The sequence below is a fragment of the Pelophylax lessonae genome (genome assembly GCF_965119305.1).
Source record: "Pelophylax lessonae genome assembly, chromosome: 9".
Classification (NCBI taxonomy): Eukaryota; Metazoa; Chordata; class Amphibia; order Anura; family Ranidae; genus Pelophylax; species Pelophylax lessonae.
Window position 1 is genome coordinate 178,885,161 of NC_138776.1, and position 26,291 is coordinate 178,911,451.

The window sequence follows — 26,291 nt, forward strand, 5'->3', positions numbered from 1 at the left end:
ACATTTAGGTGCCACAAAGAGAGGTGCATTAGTCACCGGACAGAAAAATTCCACGAGGGATAAATTTGTATGCAATGTGCCCACATAACCTAAAGACACATCCATTTTAGAAAAAAAATGGCAACACTTTTTGTGAAGATAAAACATCTGTGTTCTCTATACCTCTGTCTGGACCATGTATTCCTATTTCTTTTAGTGTTTTACCTCTTTTTTTTTTTTTTTCTTATGTATCACAGCCTAAAATAACACAGCCCAATTTGTTACAAACCGGGATCTTCATAGTCCTTCTGTTTAGGTGTAAACCCAAAGTCATCAGGATGTTAGGTTCTAGGGCCCCATTTATAATGGAGAGTAGAAATAATTGGATTGTGCATTAGCAGGGGTGGCAACCTGAATGCATAGGGTAAACAATGCTCCACATTCTAATGAAGAATATTGTAACTAGGTGTGAAAATATGGACTTTGTAGCACATATATATATATATATATATATATATAAAAATATCAAAATGTATTTATACAAAAAAGGAACATAGATTTAAAAACAGAGAAAGAAATTATAAATGGTTACATGAACATAGTATGAAAACCATAGACCCTAATAGCAACTACGGTCATTAGTAATTATTGCTATCCCCTTAGGGGATTTGGCCACATGACCGTAGTTGCTTTTTAGGGTCTATGGTTTTTATACTATGTTCATGTAACCATTTATAATTTCTTTCTCTGTTTTTAAATGTATGTTCCTTTTTTGTATGAATACATTTTGATATTTTTTATATATGTGCCCAGGGCTGTGGAGTCGGAGTCGGAGGAAATTTTGGGTACCTAGAGTCTGAGTCGGAGTCGGCAAACAATGCACCGACTCCGACTCCTACTAAATTTAGATTGGAATTTTAAAAAAAGCAAGTTTAAATGTCCCAATTCACAAAAAGTTATAATTACTGACTTAGTATAAGGAAACTTATAATTGAGGAGGCCAAATGTAAAAAGGAAGAACTACAGAAAGTTCTGAAAGGACGTTTTGTCTTCCTTAAAATGGATCCATGCACACGTCACAGAGTCAATTATTTTGCTACTAATGTTAGATTTGTGGATGAAAATAACAAAACAATAACACGGACCCTCGGATTAAAGGACACTCAGGCACATCACACCAGTGATTACCTTCAGAAGTTAGTGGAGGGTGTTATAGAAGATTTTGAAATGACAAAGGAACAGATTTTATGTGTTGTGACAGATAACACTTCTAACATGTTGAGCACAATTGAGAAGATGAACGCAGATGAAGAAGGTAACAAACAGATATTAGAGTTAGAGGAAGACAGCTCTGCAAGTATTGGAGAAAGTTTAGAAACTGAAGAAAATGCTGACATTTTTTTTAGACAACTTTGTTGAAGAAGCATTGAAGCTTGCTACTATTCATCAAATGCGATGTGCTGTTCATACACTGCAACTTGCCATAAGAGATGGATTAAAAGATCGCCATGTAGCTACACTAATTGGCAAATTACGGCAAGTAACTGTTGCAGCCAGGGCCCCGAAAACAGATGCTTTTTTGAAAAGACGTGCAGAAAAAGGAGCCATTTTGGATCAAACAACTCGCTGGGGAAGCACTTATTTAATGGTGAAGCGTTTGCTTGAACTTAAAGACTTCATAGGAGAAATGGAAAATGAAAATCTTGCATTAAAGAGGTTGTAAACTCGTTTAAAAAATTTTTTTTTTTTTTACAACCTGCAAGAGAAAGACATAATGAGCTAGTATGCATCGCATACTAGCTCATTATGAAATACTTACCTTAGAACGAGCCCCCGCCGTGCCGCTCTCTTACCTGTATGACGGGCGACATGACATGTCGCCCGTCTTCCGGGATCGCGGCATCCGGCCATCTGATTGGCCGGAGCCGCGGTGACGTCACTCCCGCGCACGCGCGCGGGAGCCGACGGTCACGGCACGGGGCTCTGAAGGAACGGGACGATCAGCCGTTCCTTCAGAGCGCATGCGCCAGTGACGTCACTGGCTGCATTAAAGGTAAATATCTCCTAAACGGTGCAAGTTTAGGAGATATTTACAGTACCTATAGGCAGACTTGTATAAAGTACTCGAAATTTCTACTTGAGTAAAAGTACAAGTGCTCGATCAAAAAATTACTTGAGTAGAAGTGGAAGTGCTTGCAGAAAAAGTTACTTAAGTAGAAGTACTAAAGTATTCAACATTTTTTTTACTTAAGTATTGCAAGTAGTTTTTTCAAAAAATTTGCTACTTAAGTACTAAAAGTAAAAAGTACCAGTAGTTTTGAAAAAAAATTTCTACTCAAGTACTGAAAGTAGAAGTAGAAGTACTGTGTTATGTAGTTATTAAAGAAATAAGTCAAAAGTTTGAACATCATATTGTTTTTTATTATTTCAAATGATTTATTCAAATGATTAACCTGTGTTTGTTAGTAGTTTCTTGATGCACTTTAAGCGCTGTAGCTCCATTTATTTGTTTGTTTCATATTTTATTTTTATTGGAAAGATTTGGTATAGCAGCTTTTATTATACACAGCCTTTATTTTCCTATGCGCTGATTTACAAATGACATTATACACATTTTTTTGAGCTTTATGCAACCTGCCATCTACTGTTCTGGCAGTGGTAATTTTTTTAAAAGTAACGAGTAACTATGCAGCACAAAAAAAAAATACTTGAGTAGAAGTATCGAAATCATCGAAAAAATGTAGTGAAGTAAAAGTAGAAGTAGGAGAAAAAAATTCTACTCTAGGAAAGTACAGATACCGCATTTCGGTACTTAAGTACAGTACTTAAGTAGTTCTACTTCGTTACTATACATCTCTGCCTATAGGTAAGCCTTATCATAGGCTTACCTATAGGTACAACTTCCTGAGGAGGGTTTACTTCCTCTTTAACTGAAAGCCAGTGGACACAAACAAACGAGCTGGAGAACCTTCTTTCTCACCCCTTCCCTGTCACCAAGAGGTTGCAATGTGACGATCTAACCCCAGGTAAATTCCTCTTGGAATGGAAGAGCCTGTTCTATTGCCTGAACAAAAATGGAGGGTTAATAGCTGAGGGTATTGCATCTTCAATGATGAAAAGAGAGAGTCTTTTGCTGGAAAATGAAATCTTGTTAGCGGCTATTTATGTCGACCCAATGAGCCGACTTATGTTGAACAGTGAACAGACTGCTACTGGGAAAAAGGCCCTCTATGATGTAGCAGTTCGCATTAAGGGATTATGACCTGAAATACCTCCACAGAATGAAGTTCTTTTAAGCAATAGTGGTAACTCGGGATCATCTTCTTCAAACAAAGAATTAGACTTTGATTCCTTCTTAGACAAATTGGAAGTTGCTAAAGGAAAGCGACGTCGCATAAGCGTTACAGAACCAGTAAATGTCCAAATAAAAAAAAATTCCAACAGGAGTTTTATAAAGCAAGAAAAGAAGTTGAAAAGTATGATCGCTCATCAAAACGTACTGTTGAAGAAGCCATCCTCGTTTATCCAGAGATTGTTAGTGATGTGGCCAGAATAATTACTGCAATGCCACCCACCCAAGTCAGTGTCGAAAGATTAATACATATTAATACAGAGGAGTCGGAAGTACAAAAAACTGAGGAGTCGGAACATTTATCTACCGACTCCACAGCCCTGTATGGGCCTATACACTCCATATTTTCATACCTACTGTAGTTTCAATATAATGGAGAGTAGATTTCGCTATCTGCTCCCTGCTATACACTGCGGTGAGGTGTTAAACTTTTGTATATTCCTTTTAGAGATCATCATTTAAAAAAGGCCTACTTTTTCATTAAATTCAGAAAGTACGTTCTTAAATTAGTGCAGACAAAAGAAAGGGGAAAAGATGTAGGTGCATCTAGGAAGTCCTACAGCCAAACAACTCAGTCCATATATAGATAATAATATGATAAGAAATCATATAAAGTCCATAATTACTGTATAAAGTTCAGTGTCCAATCACTATGGCAGGCTCTTCCAAAGAGCAGAAGCAAGCTCTATATTATTGATAAAGAAGAGAGATAGGGGGAAAGCGCCATTAAGTGCAGACTGATAAAACTGTTTAACACCGAAAATGGCCACTCACGTAATAATAGAAAAAAGGCTCATCTTAGGTTATGATGTCCGAGATGAAGAATGCAGATTTCAGCTGGGGAGCCGCCGGGGTCTGCTGGCATAGAGATGGAAGCACAAGGAAGCCCCGAAGATGGGGCTGGAGTACAGCGAGGCCCGCAGTGTCTGCAGGATGACGTCACCAAGACAAGGTAGGACACATTTCAGAGCATGTGCCATTCTGCAATCATACATGCGTGCTCTTTAATCAGGCTAAAGGGAAAGGGGAGGACGAGCCTCTATATGTTGGCGGACGAGCATGGAATAATTATGTCTGTGTCCCGAGTGATATATATATATGCATACATACAAATCAATTAATCCACACCAGTCCGCTGACATATTGAGGCTCATCCTCCCTATTCCCTTTAGCCTAATATAACGCATAGTTCTACCCTTTCCTGGTGACACCATCCTGCATAAGCTGCGCTCCAGCGCCATCTTTGGAGCTCCCCAGCCTCTCTCACTCCAAGTTTTTAAATGACTATATCATAATTTTAGTAAATGTGGATTTCTCAATACGAAAATATGGCTACTTGCTGGCAAAATTGTAATGTAGATTAGGGAGGGACACATTCTCTGCACAAGCAACTTTTTGAGGTTAGCATCCCTGGTTACAATGAAAATAAGCAGGAATGACTGGAGGAGACATACTCTATATAAAGTTTTGACAAAATTGACTAGGGGAATCACTCCTTTATTACACAGAGAGCATCTGGTGAAAATTAGTGTTTTTTGGGACATGATAATATAGGTACACTGTGCAAAATGTCCTTGAATAAAACATGACAGTTTCCTTTTTAATGTATCATTTGTCCACCTCTTTTAGCATGAGATTTGTTAATAACCATCTCCATATAATGGGCAAATTGGGTTGAGCTCAGGTGGAGCAAAACACAACAAGTTGTTAGAATCCTCAGTGGGCTTCAAGCAACCAAGCATACCACAATAGAGATGTACACATGTATGTTACCTGCCACCTGCACTACAGGTGTGTACAGCTATAATGACATATTCTGTTTGCTTCATAAACTGTCATTAAATTGAGTTAATTAGTGCTTATTTCCATGCCATTACAACACAACTCCTATTCTGCTTTGTTTGCTTTGAGAATACCTTTCCCCTTTTTTTTAAATGCCATGCAATTTATCCTTCAGTATCCTTCCTATTCCAAAAGATGTATACTTGCGTGGAGGTGGGTATATTTTATTTATAGACTATAAACTAAATTCACTCAAACATAAGAACATAAGTTGTACCACTGAATGCAAATTATACTGTTGTGTATGAGTTATATTTAATTTCAGCTCATACATTAGTGATTGTTATTAACATGCTACTGCTTTAATTGACACATTTGTAATTTGTGTAATTATTGCATTACACATTTGAACTAAAGGACTAGCATATCAAGAATACATCTATAAAGATTTTATATAAGTGTCAATGTATATGTCTATTTATTTGAAGAGGTATTCCACTGATGGTGTTCCACTTTCATCTTTAAAGAGAAAAATCCGTTCTAACATTTGCTCATGGGCCGTCTCTGTAATGGTATCATACTATTCTGTTTTGAATACTCTATTTTCATGTAGGTATTTGAATCTGAAGGTAAATTTAGTGAGTTAGGTGGCAAAAATATGGTTCAGTACTGAAGCCTCTTTGACTTTGCTGAAAGTTGCTGTATACTGTATATTAGGACAATCTCAATATATAGTACATCAAGTGGACCTGAACTAAAAAAAGTGGAAATTTGTAATGTTATAAAGAGCATCTAGAATTGTTAAAGCTCAACTCTGGGCAAAAATGTAGTTTTCCCCATGCAGCGAGGCTGTGCCGGCACTGCACGGGTCAACTTCTCATTTTGTCTAGGGGTGAGCAGAAAGCATATACTCACCTAATCCTTCGAACCTCTACAAAACGTCGCTCCCCCCACAGTCCAGCAGTGGACTGTTCCTAGTCTATGGAACCTGTTTTGGGCGTGATGACGTCAGGAACAGTCCACTATTCAAGACCGCTGGAGTGCGGGGGAGTATCAGAACGGTCTTCTGTGCGGGATCAGGTAAGTATATCTCCGCTCTTCTCTCCCTCAGAAAAAAATTAACCTGCCTGGAGTTGGGCTTTACCTATGCATTAAAGGGTAACTCCACTTTTGTTGAGAAAAAAACATTCCCCTCTGGGTGTTCTATGTACATTACAAGGATTTTGACAAACTTTGTTGCAGATTCCCACCTGTTCCTCTGTGCTCTTGTGCGGAGTAAGTTTAATTGGGGGTGGTTTCTTAATTATCAACCAGCTGCTCCACCTGCACTTCTCTAATGAGGCAAGCAGCTGGGCCTGCATCCCTTTTAGACGTGATTTCCTTTTGGAAGTATCTCACCAAAAGTTATATTTTTGTTGCAGGGATGCCTGTAATCTGACTTGTAACTTTGTGTAGACTTCTGAGCCAATCACAAAAGCAGGAAATTGTGTTTTTGGGAGGCATTCTGTACACATTCTGTGTACAGAACACCTCCAGGTAGCCATTTTGCATTTCAGTTCAAAGAAAATTACAGAGCTGCAGATTGAAAGGGAAATTTTATTTTTAATATCATTCAGTTACTTGTGTAGCAATTGTATACGCTATATTATTATTATTTTTTTTATTTGCTATTTCTTTTCACGAAAGTGGAGTTAGCCTTTAAGCAATAGTTTGAAAGATTTTCCTTTTTCCTCCTGAAAAATATTGTTACTTCTCCTAGTATGCAGGAGCGATTACAGCCTCATAGCTGTAAAACTGCAGCCTGAGAGGCACTGATGTCTGCCACTATTAGTCTCAGGAGATGTAGAATATGATTTGGTAATGTTTCTACTTCGCTACTTGCTTGCAAATTTCGCCCTGTTTCTGTTTCATCAATTCTGTGGATCTGTGCTTGCTCCACCTTTTCCTGCTGTTTCTTAAATGTTCCCAGTAATCAGGTGACGCATCATTGACATGAAGAAGCAAAGCCTTCCCTCTTTCAAGATGGCCTCCAAGATTGCTGACTAGTCCTTTGGCCTCTGCTTGGCTTTTATTGACCACAGCTTTCACAGTTTAAGTCCTCTTTAAATATATTAGATAAGCTGTGTGTTTGGTTTTGGTCATATCTGGTTGTGGATAGCTTGAAAGCATATGCAAAAGTTGTAAAATAGCCAAGAGTTATTTTCTGACTTGTTTCCTCCCACGGTCTTTGTTATCTCTTTTCCGGGTCCTGGGATTTAAAGGATGGGAATAGTCAGCGATGCAACATAAAACATTCCGGTGATCACTTGATCCTTCTATTGTACAGGACGACTGGTAGGACACAGGATAAATAAATGCTTTCTAAATTTAATATAGCAACATTGCTTGGTAATTCACTTCCATCACTAATTCACTTTAAAAGAAAGTGCCTCACAATGAAAAACATCTTGCAGCATTACTTTAGTTGAAAGGACAACTTCTTTTGGCCGCTGCTTATACTTCTTAGGCTGGATCAAAGCTTACAGTCTGTTTTAGTTGATGCATAATAAAATAATTTAGGGAAGAAATAGTCATGATTTGCATATTTGACTTCCATAATAGGAATGTGGTATAGATGGCCTAGTCATTTAAATTGCACTAATTTTTTACATGTATTTCATAAAGAAATGTTTAACAAAAAAAATGTTCCCTAGTGTTTGTGATATACTGCAAATGGTTTAATTGTGCATTCTGTGTACTATTTCTGATAATATACAGTATTTAAAACCGTACATAACATCTCATACTGTAAAGTACATCTAGACTTCAGTTTACTAGAAGGTGTTTAGGGCCAGTTCTTAGGGCAACAGGGTAAGGGGTTGCACTAAAGCACATTTACAATTGATGTTCTTTTAGTCTGTCCATTTTGCATTACCTGACTACCTTTGGGCACTCGCTGATAAATCCAGCAGTAGAACTGAAGGGGCAAGGAATGCAGATACTGGGAGGTGTCATAAAATTCTGATATTGACAAATTATTGCAGCTCTACATACTGTATATTGCATACATTGCAGATGAGTTTCTGTTCTGGTCGTGCACTGTGATAATTAAGAACTTCACTTTGAGCTCTCTTCTACTCCAGTGTTGTTCACAGCCCATTTTTGTGGGGTCCTCCATCTTCATTGGGCCCGTGTGAACTGCAGCTGGTCTGATAGAAGCTGGCTTCTGTTGATAAGGCATGACCGAAAAAGGTCTGCCATTTGGGGCCCTCAGCCAATGGCTGAGAGCACTGACGGGAGTGTTCTGGAGGGGGGGCGTCCCCCTGCTTGGTTATACGAAAAAAAAAACTACTAGTGTGTACAAGGCTTTACACTCATTTAGTAATGTGGATCGTAATGTTATCTGGTGTGGAACGTATGTATGTTTACTACACACTACTAAACCAACTTTTACTGGTTTTCTAACATTTTATGCTAATATTCAACAACCATCTGGTGAGTGCGTAAAGGGGGAGGACAAGCAAATGTTTCTCTGTTCTTGCACAGTGGAAGTTGTTTATTTACGAAGAATTACTATTTCTGGCACTACTGTTTGTCAACCCTTTTTTGGGTGGATTGTGTATATTACATGCTGAAATTCACCTTCTGGTGAGTTCTTATCAAGTGGAGGTTAACTACCTGTTTCCCGGGACTTACGGATTGCTCTCATATTGTAGTGAATAATCAAGTATTTCTCTATTTTTGTTAATATTTTATTATATCTTTTCATGTGACAACACTGAAGAAATGACACTTTGCTACAATGTAAAGTAGTGAGTGTACAGCTTGTATAATAGTGTAAATTTGCTGTCCCCTCAAAATAACGCAACACACAGCCATTAATGTCTAAATCGCTGGCAACAAAAGTACACTCTTAAGTGAAAATATCCAAATTGGGCCCAACGTGTCAATATTTTGTGTGGCCTTAACCCTCTTGGGCATGGAGTTCACCAGAGCTGCACAGGTTGCCATTGGAGTCCTCTTCCACTCCTCTATGACAACATCACAGAGCTGGTGGATGTTCGAGACCTTGCCCTCCTCCACCTTCAGTTTGAGGATGCCCCGCAGATGCTCAGTAGGGTTTAGGTCTGGAGACATGCTTGGCCAGACCATCACCTTTAACCTCAGCGTCTTTAGCAAGGCAGTGGCCATCTTGGAGGTGTGTTTGGGGTTATGTTGGGATACTGCCCTGCAGCCCAGTCTCTGAAGAGAGGGGATCATGTTATGCTTCAGTAGTTCACAGTACATGTTGGCATTCATGGTTCCCTCAATGAATTGTAGCTCCCCAGTGCCAGCAGCACTCATGCAGCCCCAGACCATGACACTCCCACCACCATGCTTGACTGTAGGCAAGACACACTTGTCTTTGTACTCCTCACCTGGGTGCCGCCACACACGCTGGACACCATCTGAACCAAATAAGTTTATCTTGGTCTCATCAGAGCACAAGACATGGTTCCAGTAATCCATGTCTTTAGTCTGCTTGTCTTCAGCAAACTGTTTTCAGGCTTTCTTGTGCATCATCTTTAGAAGAGGTTTCCTTCTGGGCAGACCAATTTGATGCAGTGTGCAGCATATGGTCTAATCACTGACATGCTGACCCCCCCCCCCCCCACACCCCTTCAACCTTTGCAGCAATGCTGGCGGCACTCATACGTCTATTGCTCAAAGACAACTTCTGGATATGACGCTGAGCACGTGCACTCAACTTCTTTGGTCGACCATGGCGAGGCCTGTTCTGAGTGGAACCTGTCCTGTTAAACCGCTGTATGGTCTTGGCCACTGTGCTGCAGCTCAGTTTCAGGGTATTGGCAATCTTCTTAAAGCCTAGGCCATCTTTATGTAGAGCAACAATTCCTTTTTTTTTCAGATCCTCTTGGCACCATGCTGCATTTCAGGGTCTTGGCATTGTTAGCAATCTTGTTATAGACCAGGCCATTATGTAGAGCAACAATTATTTTTTTCAGATTCTCAGAGAGTTCCTTGCCATGAGGTGCCATGTTGAACTTCCAGTGACCAGTATGAGTGAGTGAGAGTGATAACACCAAATTTAACACACCTGCTCGCCATTCACACCTGAGACCTTGTAACACTAACAAATCACATGACATCGGGGAGGGAAAATGGCTATCTGGGGCCAATTTGGACATTTTCACTTAGGGGTGTATTCACTTTTGTTGCCAGCGGGTTTAGACATTAATGGTTGCATGTTGAGTTATTTTGAGAGGACATCCAATTTACACTGTTATACAAGCTGTACACTCACTACTTTACATTGTAGCAAAGTGTCATTTCTTCAGTGTTGTCACATAAAAAGATAGAATAAAATGTTTACAAAAATGTTAGTACTCACTTTTGTGAGATACTGTGTGTATGTGTGTGTGTGTGTATATATATATATATATATATATATATATATATATATATATATAATTGGACTATTTATTTACATTTGCATATTTATTACACTGTATTATGTTTATTTAATATTAAGCGCTGTACTTTTTTATTTTGTGTACACTACAAGTTATATCTAGTCACCTTTGTGCTAGCTGCTCACTGATATTTTTGTATTTACTGTATGGAAAATTTACTGAAGGAGCACATTTTTTACTGACATCCTGAAATATGATTAAAACTCCCATTATAAACTCAGACAATTGATATTTAGGCAGTATAAACAATATGTAAACATTAACAATACATGGAACAGGTAATCTGCCAGCTTTACAATGAAAAACTGAAAACAGAGTGGTAAAATGTTACCTGGGATACAACAGAAAAAAAAGTTCTGTGGCATGCGGTGCACGCTGCAGCAATCAGTATGTATGATAGATTTTGGCTAATAGTGGGAGAGGCTTAAAGGGGATCATTAAACCAAATCTGTGCCTAGTCGCTATATACACTACACACGCACACACACACACACATAACATACATATATATATATATGTGTGTGTGTTTATTTATAACAGTTCTAGTGCAGTAAGTAAGAATATTTTGTAGGTAACACAAGTGTGAGCCTCACAGACGCAAATAAACCTCAGGACAAAGGATCATTTCTATTCTATTTCTATTTTATGCACACAAAAAGGATACCATTTTGTCAGACCGAGCCTACTTTAAAGAGGAACTTCAATAAAACCAGCAACTGTTGGGACAAGGAACACCTTGGTCAGGACTATGGAATGTACAACATAAAGTATATGTAACCTACAAAACAGCGTATACAGTAGCAATGTTCCCTTTAAGCTGCACGCATGCGCGGCAGCGCAGTCTAATTGACCGTCCCGCGCAGCACAGGACGGTCACAGGACTATGGAATGTACAACATAAAGTATATGTAACCTACAAAACAGCGTATACAGTAGCAATGTTCCCTTTAAGCTGCGCACATGCGCGGCAGCGCAGTCTAATTGACCGTCCCGCGCAGCACAAAGTCAGACGGCGCAGCCGCAGACGAAGACGGTGACGGTATTGAGATGCAGTGCGCCCCGAGAGCCCGCCCATTGTGTGACAATAGCGAATGAAAATTCGCTATTGTCACACGGATCCTCCTCCTGGCCAATCAGGGAGCGGGTCCTCCCGCTTCCTGATTGGCCGAAAGGCATACCACCCCATGCCATTGGCCGAGGTCCGAGGAGGAGGCGGGAGGACTGAGGAGACGCGGGGGACGCGGGAGCCGAGGACTAAAGAGAAGCTGCCGTGACTCGTCGTGAGGTAAGTGCACGGGTCTCGGGAGGAAATGCTGGCATCTCTGCATTTATTGGGGGCATTGCTTTGCACTCTGCAATTTATTGGGGGCATTGCTGTGCACTCTGCAATTTATTGGGGGCATTGCTGTGGGCACTCTCAATTTATTGGGGGCATTGCTGTGCACTCTGCAATTTATTGGGGGCATTGCTGTGCACTCTGCAATTTATTGGGGGCATTGCTGTGGGCACTCTCAATTTATTGGGGGCATTGCTGTGCACTCTGCAATTTATTGGGGGCATTGCTGTGCACTTTGCAATTTATTGGGGGCATTGCCGTTGGCACTCTGCAATTTATTGGGTGCATTGCTGTTGGCACTCTGCAATTTATTGGGGGCATTGCTGTGCACTCTGCAATTTATTGGGGGCATTGCTGTGGGCACTCTCAATTTATTAGGGGCATTGCTGTGCACTCTGCAATTTATTGGGGGCATTGCTGTGCACTCTGCAATTTATTGGGGGCGTTGCTGTGGGCACTCTGCAATTGATTGGGGGCATTGCTGTGCCACTCTGCAATTGATTGGGGGCATTGCTGTGACACTCTGCAATTGATTGGGGGCATTGCTGTGGCACTCTGCAATTGATTGGGGGCACGCTGGTCACTCTGCATTGACGTCCCCGCCCCCCCCCCATTGCTCAGTCTAAAGGTTTGCGCTCAGAATTTTTTTTATTTGCTCAGCACAGTAAAAAATTAGAGGGAACATTGTACAGTAGTGTGCCCCAGTCAGGATGAACCCTGTGCTCACACCAGTGCTCCCCATAAATAAAATTCCCCTATACATCGGGGTTCCAAGAGTCCCTCCTTACATCAGAGTTCCCACTGTCCCTCCTTACACTAGAGTGTCCCCCTTACATCAGAGTTGCCGGTGTTCCCCCTTACACCAGAGTATCCTCCGTACATCAGATTACCCACACTCCACAGACTTCCTTCTTACAAAAGAGTCCGCAAAGTTTCCCCTTACATCATAGTGCACAGAATTCCCCTTTACATTAGAATCGTCAGGGTTTCCCCTTACAGTGCAAGGGCAAACTTTGTGGACTCTGATGTAAAGAGGAGCTCTGATGAAAGGGGGTGTCTAGTCACCAGAAGCCCTCCCTTACACAAGAGTTCCAAGAAATCCCCCTTACATCAAAGTCCACAGAGTTCTCCTGTAAGGGTTCCCCCTCATAGTGCAAGGGGAAAATCTAATGAAAATGGGAATCCTGCAGACTCTGGTGTAAAGGGTCACCAAAGCCCCATCCCCTTATATCAGAGTCCACTAAGTTGCCCTTTACATCAGAGTCCACAGAGTTTTGCCTTGCACTGTAAGGGGAACCCTGAAGACTCTGATGTAAAGGGAAACTCTGAGGACTCTGAAGGGGGGAACACTGGGAATTCTGATATGGTGGGGGGGGGGGGGCTTTGGTGACCAGATACAACCTTACATCAGAGTCCGCAGACTGTATACACTAAGAGGGGCGGGAGAGTTACTGATATAAGGAGGAACCTTTATATCAGTGTCCCCTGGGGCAGGACCCCTGGACTAGTCTGAAGGTCGCAGTCTCTATGGAGGGGTGTGAATTAGCCTGCCAGTTTCCCCAGACTGTTTCCCCTGCCCTGTGGCCCCGGACTCGCCAGTTCTTTCAGCTCCTCGGCTTAGAAAGACCAGCTTACCGCTGCTTTGAACTTGTAGCGGGTGATCACCACGGCCAGGTGGCCACCCTCGGTAGCAGAACCCCACTCCTGGGCTTGCCTGGTCTATGGGTGGGTCAGGTAGACACCAGACCAGTCGGGGCTCGGGGGGAAGCGGACTGCGGGGGCCCTGGGTGGCACTACCAGCAGATGCCGAGCAACATGTGCACAGGAGACCCCCCACTGAAAGTGAAGCTGTGTCCCGCCGGGGAGAAGCAGACAGATCACTCTGCCGTGATAAGCCTGCAGCCAGGACTAGAGGAGCAGTATTGGCAAATACGGCCGACTGCTCCTTCTGCAGTTGGCTTCTGCCCAACGCTTCCAGTCAGTGTCTTTTGGCAGAGGTGCCCGTACTCCACCAAAAGCCCTGATTTTATGGACAGAAACCTTCCCTAAGGGATCACTGATTTTTACAAACTAGTATTAATGGACAGCTGGCAACACTGCATGTGAGATCTACTGTATGTTTCTGATAATTGGATGAACTTTGCCTGCACATTTTGGGCTATGCATGGGCCACTTATTAAAATCAAAAATGTTTCAGTGTCACAGTTTAAGTTCCTTAAAAGACCATCATGGTATGCAAAAAAAGATATGACATGCCTGGAATTTGTATATTCTTCTCCATTGTTCACTGCTAGTTTTGCAGAGATAAGGCAGTGCCACCCTTAAATGTAAGCAAGCAGATCACCTAACATGGACTGAACAGTGTGCTTGTTATGCCTCTCGAATGGTGGCACGTTCATCAATTTTATTATTTTAAAAAAGAATAAGCCAAGTGTAGATGTTAATTTATGATTTATATGTTAAAACTTAAAATCAGAAGCACCAGCTCTGTGCCTAATAACCCCGCTTCACAGATAAATATATTCTTATTTCACTTACGGCTTGCAATAGTCCCTTGCTCCTGTTACACTGAGTAATCTGTGATTTAAATCAGTTTTACGTGCATGTTTTTTTTTTTCTTTTCCCTAAATTGGGTGTTATAAATCTAGAGTAGTTGCTGGATATAGCACACGGGAGGATTTCTTATACATTTTAATGTTGCATAAGTAAGAAATAACTGTGGTTCAGCAATAAAATTGCAAATGTAAGCGAAAATAAAGATTTTGCATGCCTCTCCCCCACCAAAAAAAAAATTGTAACTAGGTTACATTTGTTTTGTAAACTCTGATCGTAATTTATTCTTTTATTGAGTGTGCCTCTCACAAGTAGACGTTTCCCACTACGCTGCAGTGGATTAGCAAAAAGACACGGAGTAAAACAATTAGCAATTTATCTCCATAACTATAACACAGGTAATCATACCATTCACATCAACCAAGGTTTATTTCAACCAGACAGAGAAATAGGAAAAAAAGCTGCAGTAATGGACCTGGCACCGTAGGCGTTGATGATGGTAATGTGTAATAGACAAAAAACAAATTCCTTCCAACTTTCAGTCAACTGTTTTGTATCTGTGCTATGTTTTCTCCTGGGTCAGCTTTAGACAGGCCTCCCAACCACAGAGAGAGAGTCAGCTGGGAGGTATGCAGGAAGTTGGCATGTAAATTATACATATGATAGATTATGTGAGAGTTGGACAATGCAGCTTTATCTCTATGATGAAGCTCTACTGCCATGCCCTATATGCAAGCTGAAGATGATGGCGAGGAACTTACAAGTACTTGCTTGCCATCATAGCTACTTGGTTGTCTAAATCAGCCTTTTGCAACCATGGCTCTGTGATACCCTGGGGTGCCTTATGAGTTCTTCAGGGGTTCCTTGGCAAAAATGCCTAAAAAGGCCACAATGTGCCCAACAGTTGTCAACAAGCCAGCAAGGGGATCAAGCCTGCTTTTTTGTTACGCAAAGCCACAAGGTTTTATTGTGCAGCATTACATCCTTTAAGCCTAGTACACACGCAACGATTATCGGCCGACCGATCGTCCGTCCTTTGTCCAGAGTGGTGTTTTGTTGGTTGGAATGTGCCTAGACTGCACACGAATTTTCTCGCCCGACAAAATTCTACTTCAGAAGTGATGTCATGTGTTGGTTTGCTTTCTTTGTGTTCTTTCTTCTCTGAGCATGCCCAGACTTGCTCATTAGATTTTTCCCTGTCGAAATCTGTACTCACTGCACGAAAATTGGCCGTGTTTTGTCGGCGGACAAAAATTTTATAGCCTGCACACCAGATTTTTTTCGGCCGAAAAGTCGGAGTCGGTTGTCGGAAGCATCATACTAACAAGCCGAAAATCGGCAGATCGGTCGTCGGACGAAAATTCCCTGCCGATTTTTGACGCGTGTGTATGAGGCTTTAGTACTGCGCTGGCCAGCCTCTGGCATTCTAATAACCAATTATGTCATCAGTTGAAAGGGAGGACATCCGGATCCTGCACATCATTCTTGTTTGCCCCTCAGTATTTCGGAGAGAAACTGATGGAGTAAAGGAACGTTAGAATGCTACTTAGTATCAATATTCAAAAGGGGAGAAATAAATCACCTATAACTTTGGGCCCACGTGTGTAGATGTTGCCACGATATGTAAAAACGATTGGTTTTGTTTTTCACATTTTAGAATGGGGTGCCTCAAGGCTATACATCATTTTAACCACTTCAGCTCCGGAAGGTTTTACCGCCCTTAATTAACCGGTTGCCGACTGCGCACAGTATATTTACTGCGGCAGTCGGCCCCGGCCAGGCAGAGTGACGTAGGTCTACGTCGCTCGCCTGTCACTCCTTCTAGAGCCAATAGCGGGCGGGCGCGCGCCCGCTGAGGCGCGCGCCTGCCTCGGCTCGTTCACGGAGGAGTGCGGGAGTGTGACTGGCGGACCCGATGTCCGCCGGTCACACTACGATCGCCGGTACAGCGGGAGAAAGACAGAGCGGCTTATGTAAACAAGCCGCCTGTCAGTTCTCCCTGTGTAAAAGTCAAGATCAGACAGTTCTACTATGTAGAACTGTTGATCTTTGTTTTTACACTAGTAGACCTGTCCCTGCACAGTTAGAATCACGCCCCTAGGACACACTTAACCCCTCCCTATCCAATACTGTTAACCCCTTCCCTGCCAGTGTCATTTTTGCAGTAACAGTGCATATATATAGCACTGATTACTGCAGTAATGTCACTGGTACCCCCAAAAGTGTCAAAAATGTCAGTCAAGGGTCCGATCTGTCCGCCGCAATGTCGCAGTACCGCAAAAAAAATCGCAGATCGCCGCCATTACTCGTTAAAAAAAAAACGCCAAATATGACAAAAATCTTTCCCTTTGTTAGTAAACGCGATAACTTTTGCGCAAACCAATCAAAATACGCTTTTTGCGATTTTTTTTACCAAACATAGGTGGTGTAAAACAAATTGGCCGAAAATTTTAAAAAATTTTGATTTTTACATTTTTTTTTGGGGGAATTTCATAAAAAAAAAAGTGAAAAATATTGTTGTTTTTGCAAAAATTACGCTCTTTTTTTGTTTATAGCGCATGATCAAAAAATCGCACAGGTGATCAAATACCACCAAAAGAAAGCTCTGTTTGTGGGAAAAAAAGGACGTGAAATTCGTTTAGGTACAGCGTCGCACGACCGCGCAATTGTCCGTTAAAGTCACGCAGTAAAAAATCGCAAAAAAAAACCCTGGTCTTTTAGCAGGAAAATCCTCCGGTGGTAAAGTGGTTAACAGGCCATTTTTTGCGATTCGGCATTGCGTTACTTTAACTAAAAATTGCGCAGGCATGCCACGCTGTACCCAAATACAAATGATGTCCTTTTTTCCCCCCACAAATAGAGCTTTCTTTTGGTGGTATTTGATCACCTCTGCGGTTTTTAGATTTTGCGCTATAAAGAAAAAAAGCGCGACTATTTTGGAAAAAACACTATTTTTTACTATTTGCTATAATAAATTCCTAATAAAAAAAATGTAAAAAATCTAATTGTTTTATCAGTTTAGGCCAATATGTATTCTGTTACATATTTTTGGTAAAAAAAAAATTCCCAAAAAGTGTATTTTAATTGGTTTGCACAAAAGTTATAGCGTCTACAAATTACGGGATAGATTTTTGGACTTTATATTTTTTTTTGTTTTTATTGGTACTGGCGGCGATTTGCAATTTTTAGCAGGACTGCGACATTAATAGGGAGGGAGGGGCCAGGAGCACAGAAGAGGAACCCGAGTAGAGTAGGATCTGGGCTTCTCTGTGCTAAACCATTTCTCAGAGCATTTAAATATAACACGTTTGTTGTTTTTAACCACTTGCCAGCCTCCCCACGCAGATTTACTGAGTGCGGCAGGACAGCTCGACTGTGCATAATAACGTAAATCTACATGATTATGTGCATGCGCGCGCGCCGCTGGAGCTGCGCATGCACATAGCCGCTGGAGCCACGCTCCCGCTGTGATTAGACACAGCGGTAGCCAGACCACGGGAGGAGCGGGCTCAACCGCAGCCAGCCTCCTGCGATCTTCGGGGACACTGCCAGGCGGCTCTCCTCCACAGAGCCCCCCCCCCCCCACAGTTAGTAAGCACAATTAGGCTCACACTTAACCCCTTGATCACCCCCAGTAATTAACCCCTTCCTTGACAGTGTCATTTATACAGTAACAGTGCATTATATTTAGCACTGATCACTGTATTGGTGTCACTGGTCCCCAAAAAGTGTCACTTCGTGTCAGATTTGTCACCGCCCCGCTAAAAATTGCTGATAGGTGCCATTACTAATAAAAACAAAAATAAAAAGTCCAAAAATCTATCCCATAGTTTGTAAACGCTATAACTTTTGCGCAAACCAATTAATATACGTTTTTTGAGATTTTTTTTACCAAAAATATGTAGCAGAATACATATCGGCCTAAACTAATAAAAAAATTTGATTTTTAAAAAATTTTTTAATTGGGAATATTTTATAGCAGAAAGTAAAAAATATGGTGTTTTTTTTTTTTTTTAAATTGTCGCTCTTTTTTTGTTTATAGCGCAACAACTAAAAACTTCAGAGGTGATCAAATACCACCAAAAGAAAGCTCTATTTGTGGGAAAAAAAGGACATTAATTGTATTTGGGTACAGCGTCGCATGACCGCGCAATTGTTAAGGTAATGCAGTGGCAAATCGCAAAAAATGGCCTGGTCATTAAGGGCGGAGCTGAAGTGGTTAAATAAAAAAAAAAAAAAAACTAGTTTTTAGTATCACTTTAATTTGTATAGTAATTAATGCTCTCTGATTACCCTGCTTTGTTCGATAAATATACCTGTTTAACCACTTTACCACCGCCCACAGTAATATTACTGCGGCAGAGTGGCTCGTTATCGTCTGACGACGTAGTACTACGTCGTCAGACACTCCCCCTTCTGGGCGGCGCTTGCGCACCGCCGGAGGCTCGCTCTCGCTGTTTTCATTCACAGCGGGAGTCGGGCCAGGGGAGGAGCAGCGGCGATTGCCGCTGCTCTGCCCCGATCGCCGTGTAAACACAAGCGGGCGGATCTCCATAGTGACAGGGAGTGACAGATCAGAGTGTTCAGCATAGCTGGACATCCGATCTGTCCATGACTCACTCAGTCACCTCCCCCCCTACACGTCAGTAAGCACCAGGCATACATTAACCCCTCCCTCTCCAATAAAATTAACCCCTTCCCTGCCAGTGTCATTTTTACAGTAACAGTGCATATATATAGCACTGATTACTGCAGTAATGTCACTGGTACCCCCAAAAGTGTCAAAAATGTCAGTCAAGGGTCCGATCTGTCCGCCGCAATGTCGCAGTCCCGCAAAAAAAATCGCAGATCGCCGCCATTACGCGTTAAAAAAAAACACCAAAAATGACAGAAATCTTTCCCTTTGTTAGTAAACGCAATAACTTTTGCGCAAACCAATCAAAATACGCTTATTGCGATTTTTTTTACCAAACATAGGTAGCAGAAAACAAATTGGCCAAAAATTTTTAAAAAAATTGGTTTTTACATCTTTTTTGGGGGGAATTTCATATAAATGTGTTAAAAATATTGTTATTTTTTCAAAATAAACGCTCTTTTTTTGTTTATAGCGCAAAAAGTAAAAATCGCACAGATGATCAAATACCACCAAAAGAAAGCTCTGTTTGTGTGAAAAAAAGGACGTAAATTTAGTTTGGGTACGGCGTCGCACGACCGCGCAATTGTCAGTTGAAGTCGCACAGCGCCGAATCGCAAAAAGTGGCCTGGACGGAAGACAGCAAAATCCTCCGGTGGTAAAGTGGTTAATATATTCTTTAAAAAAACCTCTTTTTATAACTTTTTTTTTTTTTTTTGTGGTATCGAATTAGTCAATTTTAAGTGTCATCAGTTCAGTGGTAGTCTAGGCAGCCAAGCTAGATCACTAGCTGCATGAATATCCCACAGGATGTGTTGCCTATCTAAAGGGAATTCCTGGTAACATTTGTTCCCAGCTAAATGTTGTAAAAATGTCAGTACTCTCCTGATTAGGAGGTATGTGCTATCCTATAGATTGTTTTTTTAATTAATTATTATTTATCCGCTTGCCGACTGCCAACAGTAATATTACTGCGGCAGTGTGGCTCCCCTGGGTCCAGCGACGTAGATTTACGTCACTGGACCTCTAGTGATTTTGGCGTTGCGTGCGCCGCCAGAGCCGCACTCCTGCTGTGTTTAGACACAGTGGGAGTGCGGCCGCGGGAGTAGCAGCTCCAATCGCTGCTGCCCCCCCCCCGCGATCGTCGGGGAAACGGTGAAAACGTCGGGAAGCGGTGAAACGTCTGAGAACTTATGTAAACAGAGCAGGCTGGTCTTCTCAGTGACAGACAGGAAGAGATCAGCAGATTCAACATAGCTGAAACTGCGATCTCTGTGTTTGTCACAGAACCTCCCCCCCCCCCACACACACACACGTCAGTAAGCATGAGGCATACATTTAACCCCTTAAAGCGGATTTCCGGCCACCAAAAAATAATTTCAATGAAAATAACCCCGGGACAGTCAGGGCTAGTACATTCCACAATGGATAGCCTCTGATCTGTCCCGGTTTGCACTTACCTGCAAGAAGAAATACTCACTTTTAAAATTTCTTCTCCAGCGCTGCCATCTCAGGTGTGGGCAGCTTGAAGCCAGCGTGATCCTCTTCTGCGTCCTCTTCCATCCTACGATGCACTGCGCCAGCCCCGCCATCACTTCCGGGGCCGCAGCGTCATCCCTGCACAGCTTCTGGGCATGCCCAGATGCTGTTTAGCAAGGTATTACGCGCCTGCACCGTAACTGACATCGGGGCCGGTGCAGGCGCATTGATTCCTGGGAGCGATGACGTTCAGCTCCCAGGAATCATTGCAAAGCGGAAGTGACGGCACGGGCCGCGGCCGCCGAGGGAGGAAGTGGAAGAAAGGTGAGTATATTTTTCTGCAATTACAAGGTAAGTAAAAAAAAAAAAAAATCGTAATTATCCATTTCTGTTTCAGGTGACCTATAGCAAGCGGATGTCCCAAAATCAACTATGTCGATTTTGGGGCCGGAACTCCGCTTTAATCACCAACAGTGTTAACCCCTTCCCTGCCAGTGTCATTATTACAGTAACAGTGCATATTTTTAGCACTGATTACTGTAGTAATGTCACTGGTCCCCCCAAGGAAAGTGTTAAAAATGTCAGATAGGGGTCCGATCTGTCCGCCGCAATGTCGCAGTCCTGCAAAAAAATCGCAGATTGCCGCCATTACTAGTAAAATAAATAAATAAAAATGACATAAATCTATCCCCCTAGTTAGTAAACACGATAACTTTTGCGCAAACCAATCAAAATACGCTTATTGCAATTTTTTTTACCAAAAATAGGTAGCAGAAAACAAATTGGCCTAAAATGTTAAAAAATTTAGGTTTTACATTTTTTTGGGGAATGTCATATAGCAGAATGTGAAAAATATTGTTTTTTTTTTCGCTCTTTTTTTGTTTATAGCGCAAAAATTAAAAATCTCACAGGTGATCAAATACCACCAAAAGAAAGCTCTATTTGTGGGTAGAAAGGGACATAAATTTTGTTTGGGTACAGCGTTGCACGACCGCGCAATTGTCCGTTAAAGTAACGCAGTCCCGAATCGCAAAATAGGGCCTGGTCAGAAAGGGGGCAAATCCTTCCGGAGCTAAAGTGGTTATTCAGACTGGGTTCACACATATGCGAATTGGATGCGTTTTTAACAGTTACATGTTAATGTGACCGTCTTTCTATAGAGCTGATTCACACATGTCCAGGGTGGCTGCGGTGCGGTTTTGAAAACGGTCCTGTGCATTTTTGGGTCCAGTTCAGGTGCGAATTCAGGTAAAAATTTACACCTGAATCGCACTTGAACTGATAAACAGAAACGTTCCTGACTGCAAACCGCAGCCGTATATGTGTGAACCAAACCTAATTCTTCATCACTTTCTTTACTGACCGCATTCTCTCTCTTTTTCCTGTGAAACCATTAACTTCACAATGTATTTTTATCACGCTATAATATTTTTTTTCGTAAATACGTTTGATAACGTAAAGTATTCTTTGTTCATTGATGTGAAGCAATGCAGATGTATTGTTCAGAATGTTTTGAACCCAAATTAGAACAAGGTATTATTTTACCTGTTTATAGCTTTCTGGATTCTTAATGCACAACTCCCTTTGTTAATTAACAAAATATTTTTGATGTTTTTCTCCTTTGTTACAAAGCTATCCTGCTACCTCTTGATTGCTGGCGCTGCAGGCTGGCATTCACCCATAGCTTTGTTTGAATGCTTTCTGTAGACAAGGGAGCAGTAGGCAAGGTCTGGCTGATGTTGATTAATGTATGTTCGAAGGTAAAAGACTCAAGGGCCAAGCAGCATGGTCCATCCTGGTGGCATCTGATGCTGATTGGCTGTTCCCAGTGTGACTGAGCTAAGAGAGCGGACATTAAGATTAAGTGAGGCTGTCACAAGGAGGAGCACTGCACTGCATCATTCTGGGGAAGAGACAGCTGTGGTGGTAATCCTTCATCGCCAAGGGAGAGCTGCCAGCCATAAGATAGACTGCTAAAGATAACCCTCTATAACTTGTGCTAAAGATCAGAAAACTTTGAATTCACATCCATCTGCTTAGCCCTGTACTAAAGATGAAAGATAGGCAGAATAGGAAATAAGAAAAACTCCATGGGGATTAATCTTGAGTCAGAGCATGCACTGTGCAAGGGCAAGAATGAAACTTCTAGATAGCGTTCTAAAAGTATTTGCACCTTTCCCTCTCATTTATCAGACAAAGCTGTATCAGGTCTGCTTAGAAAGACTAATACTCCTTCCTTACAGAAATGACCTTTTTCATGTTAAGTCCTCTCTACTGTCCCTTCCTTTTTCAAGTTCAGCAATGCTGTAAAATCATGATGATATTAATCATGATAAAAAAAACCTTACAATTAGTTTATAGTTTGCATATTTTGTATAATAATTGTGTGCACTGAATTTTACAGCAAACCTTTACCCTTTTTACTAAAAATCACATCAGCATGCAGCTTAGAAATCATCTTTCATTCATTAGTTAAACATTTTTGCTTTTATTTACAATTACTGCATTTCCACTTCCTGGTTTCTTGAGGCACTGGTGATATAACCCTTCCCTCACTGATGCATCCTGGGAATTTACAGTCACGTGTTCTAGGAGGCAGCCTCAGAGTTCTAGGCAGTGTTTCTGGAAGAAAAGGGATCATCTGCCCTTAGTAAAAATGGCCACCGTGAGAAGAATGAGGAGAAATGATAAAATATGGTATGCAAAGAATAATAAGCCTGCGGTTATCTAGAAGTATCCGTTTGTAAATGCCATTACTAAACATTCCCAAACTTTTTTTCATTTTGGATCGAGTAAAGGAGGGTTATAACTCCATAAGGTTTGTTTTGGCCATCTGCGTCCCATTGGGGAGATTTCCCTTCACTTCCTGTCCCATACCAACAGGAAGTGAGGGAAAATCCCCCTAAAGTCAATCCCGATCGTCACCAGGGTCATCAGTACTAGTGTCTGTGTTGGAGGATACCCCTATTGTTACTGTTCTAAGGACAACCCAAAATTTGGGTTTTTATTTTTACTTTCAGTGATAATGATATATAACTAACTAGTAAAACAACACATTCATTTTAAAATGGCAAGGCAAAACATTTTTGTATAGTTATAAAAAAATATATAAATACCTTTTTTTTTTTTTTTTTGTTTTTATAAATGATCACATTCCCTCTGTTCTCAGCTGCATAAGAGCTGGGGGGAGGAGAAGCAGTAAATTGCTGTGCAGTGGGGGAGGGGGCTGGGTGTCAGGACAAGTCTCATCATTGAGGAGAGCACACAGAGTTCCCAGCATAGCTAGAGAACTGACCATGGTGTGCTCTCTGCTTAGTGTGGTCAGTTTTTAATACGGAAGCAAGGGGACAAGCAGGAACACCAGGGATTTTACATAAAGGAAACAATACAAAGAGAACAGGATACTTTCTCATACAATTACATACAGCAGGCACATATTAGGAATATGAAGTGTTGGAGTAACAAACGCTTTACATTCTCTACTGTAAGAGGACAAACTACTCCAAATCACAAGTTGTTAGAATTATACATATGTGTAATACACTACTGTAATTACTTTAATAAAGAGAATGTTTATTTGTATGTTGAGAGAATTGTATACAGTCCAGGCGCTTACAATCCAAAACACCCCTTACGGAAAAATAATTGATTGAACCAGTGGTCACTTTAATAAATAAACCACTAACGATGCCGCCAGTCCCTAGCATGTAGAGGCAAAACATTATAGACAAAACACGGTCAGCGCATAGTAGTGGTATAGATTAGTGATCGACCAATATTGTATTCTTATTACCAATACCGATATTTTGGTCATCGCAAATCGATATTGGCTGATATTTTCGTACTCTTGTGGAGGGATCTGGGGGTCTAAAAGACCCCAAACCCCTCCTCTGCACTTAAAAGCATTCAAAAGCATTGAATGCTGTCATTTTTTTGAATTTGCCACTGAGTACCCGGAAGTGATGTCATGACATCACTTCCGGGTTTTTACATGTAGACCCGATCAGAGCAGAATGCGGCTTTGATCGGGTCTTCTCTTCGGTGGCCGTGCAGGCTGGTTGCCCGGGTCTCCCGGTGAAAAATTGGCATGGGTATGGCCAGCAGTTTCATGTAAGAATTATTACTTGGAATATTTCAACCTTTTGTTTTTGTTTTTTTAGATTCACTCTTATACACTGGGGTTGTGTTTAGGTTTTTTTCTTATGTCCAAAGCACAGATATACTACTAACACGGAGCAACCTATCCACATACTGCCTTCAGAAATCTCAACTACTAGATCCTTCTGTGCTACTGCTATACAATAGAGGAGAGCCGAGCCTGGTCTCTCTCCATGAGGTGTCACCTGATATGGGTTGATTAACTATAATAGATGCTTATTTTGCTTTGGTTGATTGGTTTCACTTGATTAATCTCTCACACCATTAACCCTTATTTTAGGGCATCCTTCAGAGAAAGCGGTGACAGATGCACGATTCTGAACTACAAACATACATCATTAAGAGATTATGTATTGTGTGAATACTTTGCACTGCATATCTTTCCATCATATCATTTGCTGAAAAGAGCTTTCATTGTACTAGTGGGTGGGTGGTGCTGAATGTGGGGACTGATGTGGGTTGGTAAACATACATTTTGCTGGTAATTTCCTTTTTTCCATCCACACTGTTACCCTTGAATTATGTTGTTTAGTGTTGTACTTCTAAACATGTCAAAACATCCCATTTAGACTTTCTTGATTTATCTTTTTTTTTTAAACATGGCTGTTTAACCATTAACAGTCAGGTAAATCTAAAAATCTCGCAATACAGGATAATAGTGTAACTTATGAATTGATGTGCTGGGTCAGCATTAATTAGATTGTAAGCTCCCAGGAGCAAGGTCCTCCTAACCCTCTTGTATTGACTTGTATTGTTGCTGTATTGTCTCCCTTTATATTGCATAGCGCTGCGCAAACTGTTGTCGCTATATAAATCCTGTATAATAATATGTGCTATAGCACTCGTCTGTGTTAACCTTGCAGATCTTAAAGTGGAACTTCACTCCCCCAAATAACATAAAATATTTTAATCCTCATGCTACTAGCATTAGTAAATAGATAGGTATGTATATCATATTTTCTTTTTTTTTTTTACTATTTTTTCCTTCCTGGTTTCCTGCCTAGGCAAATGATGTCCTACATCCCAGGAGTCTTCTGGAAAGGAGGAGGGGCTTTCTCAGCTAAGCACACCCTCCTGCCTGCATGCTTGAGATAAGGGCAGATGGATTCCAGGAAGTAAATGCTACATGAATCAGCTACCCAAGATGGCCATGGCCAGAAGTGCTAGGGGGTTGTTTTCAAAGTGATTTCTGAACAAAATAAAGCTTAGAGACATGGATGGGGGGGGGGGGGGGGGGTTTGCTTTGAATATTAAAAATGAATAGTGTTTTAGGTTTGATGCAGTGAAGATCTGCTTTATTCATGAATGCCACTGCCGGACTTATCCACCTTACTAACCAGTCAGTGTCCGCCCCCCTCTTTGCCAATACCTCCACTGGCTTCCCATTGCCCAATGCATAAAATTGAAAACACTAACAATAACATACAAAGCAATTTATAACTCTGCCCCGAGTTACATCACCAATCTTATCTCCAAATATCACCCAAATTGTCCTCTCTGCTCCTCCCATGATCTCTTGCTCTCTAGCTCCCTTGTCTCCTTCTTCCATGCTCGTCTCCAGGACTT

General features: G+C 41.4%; 1 protein-coding gene across 1 annotated transcript in view; it reads left to right on the forward strand.

Moving 5' to 3' along the window:
* The window catches only part of LRMDA (leucine rich melanocyte differentiation associated), a 1,170,541-nt gene that overhangs the window by 210,139 nt on the left and 934,111 nt on the right, over positions 1 to 26,291 (forward strand).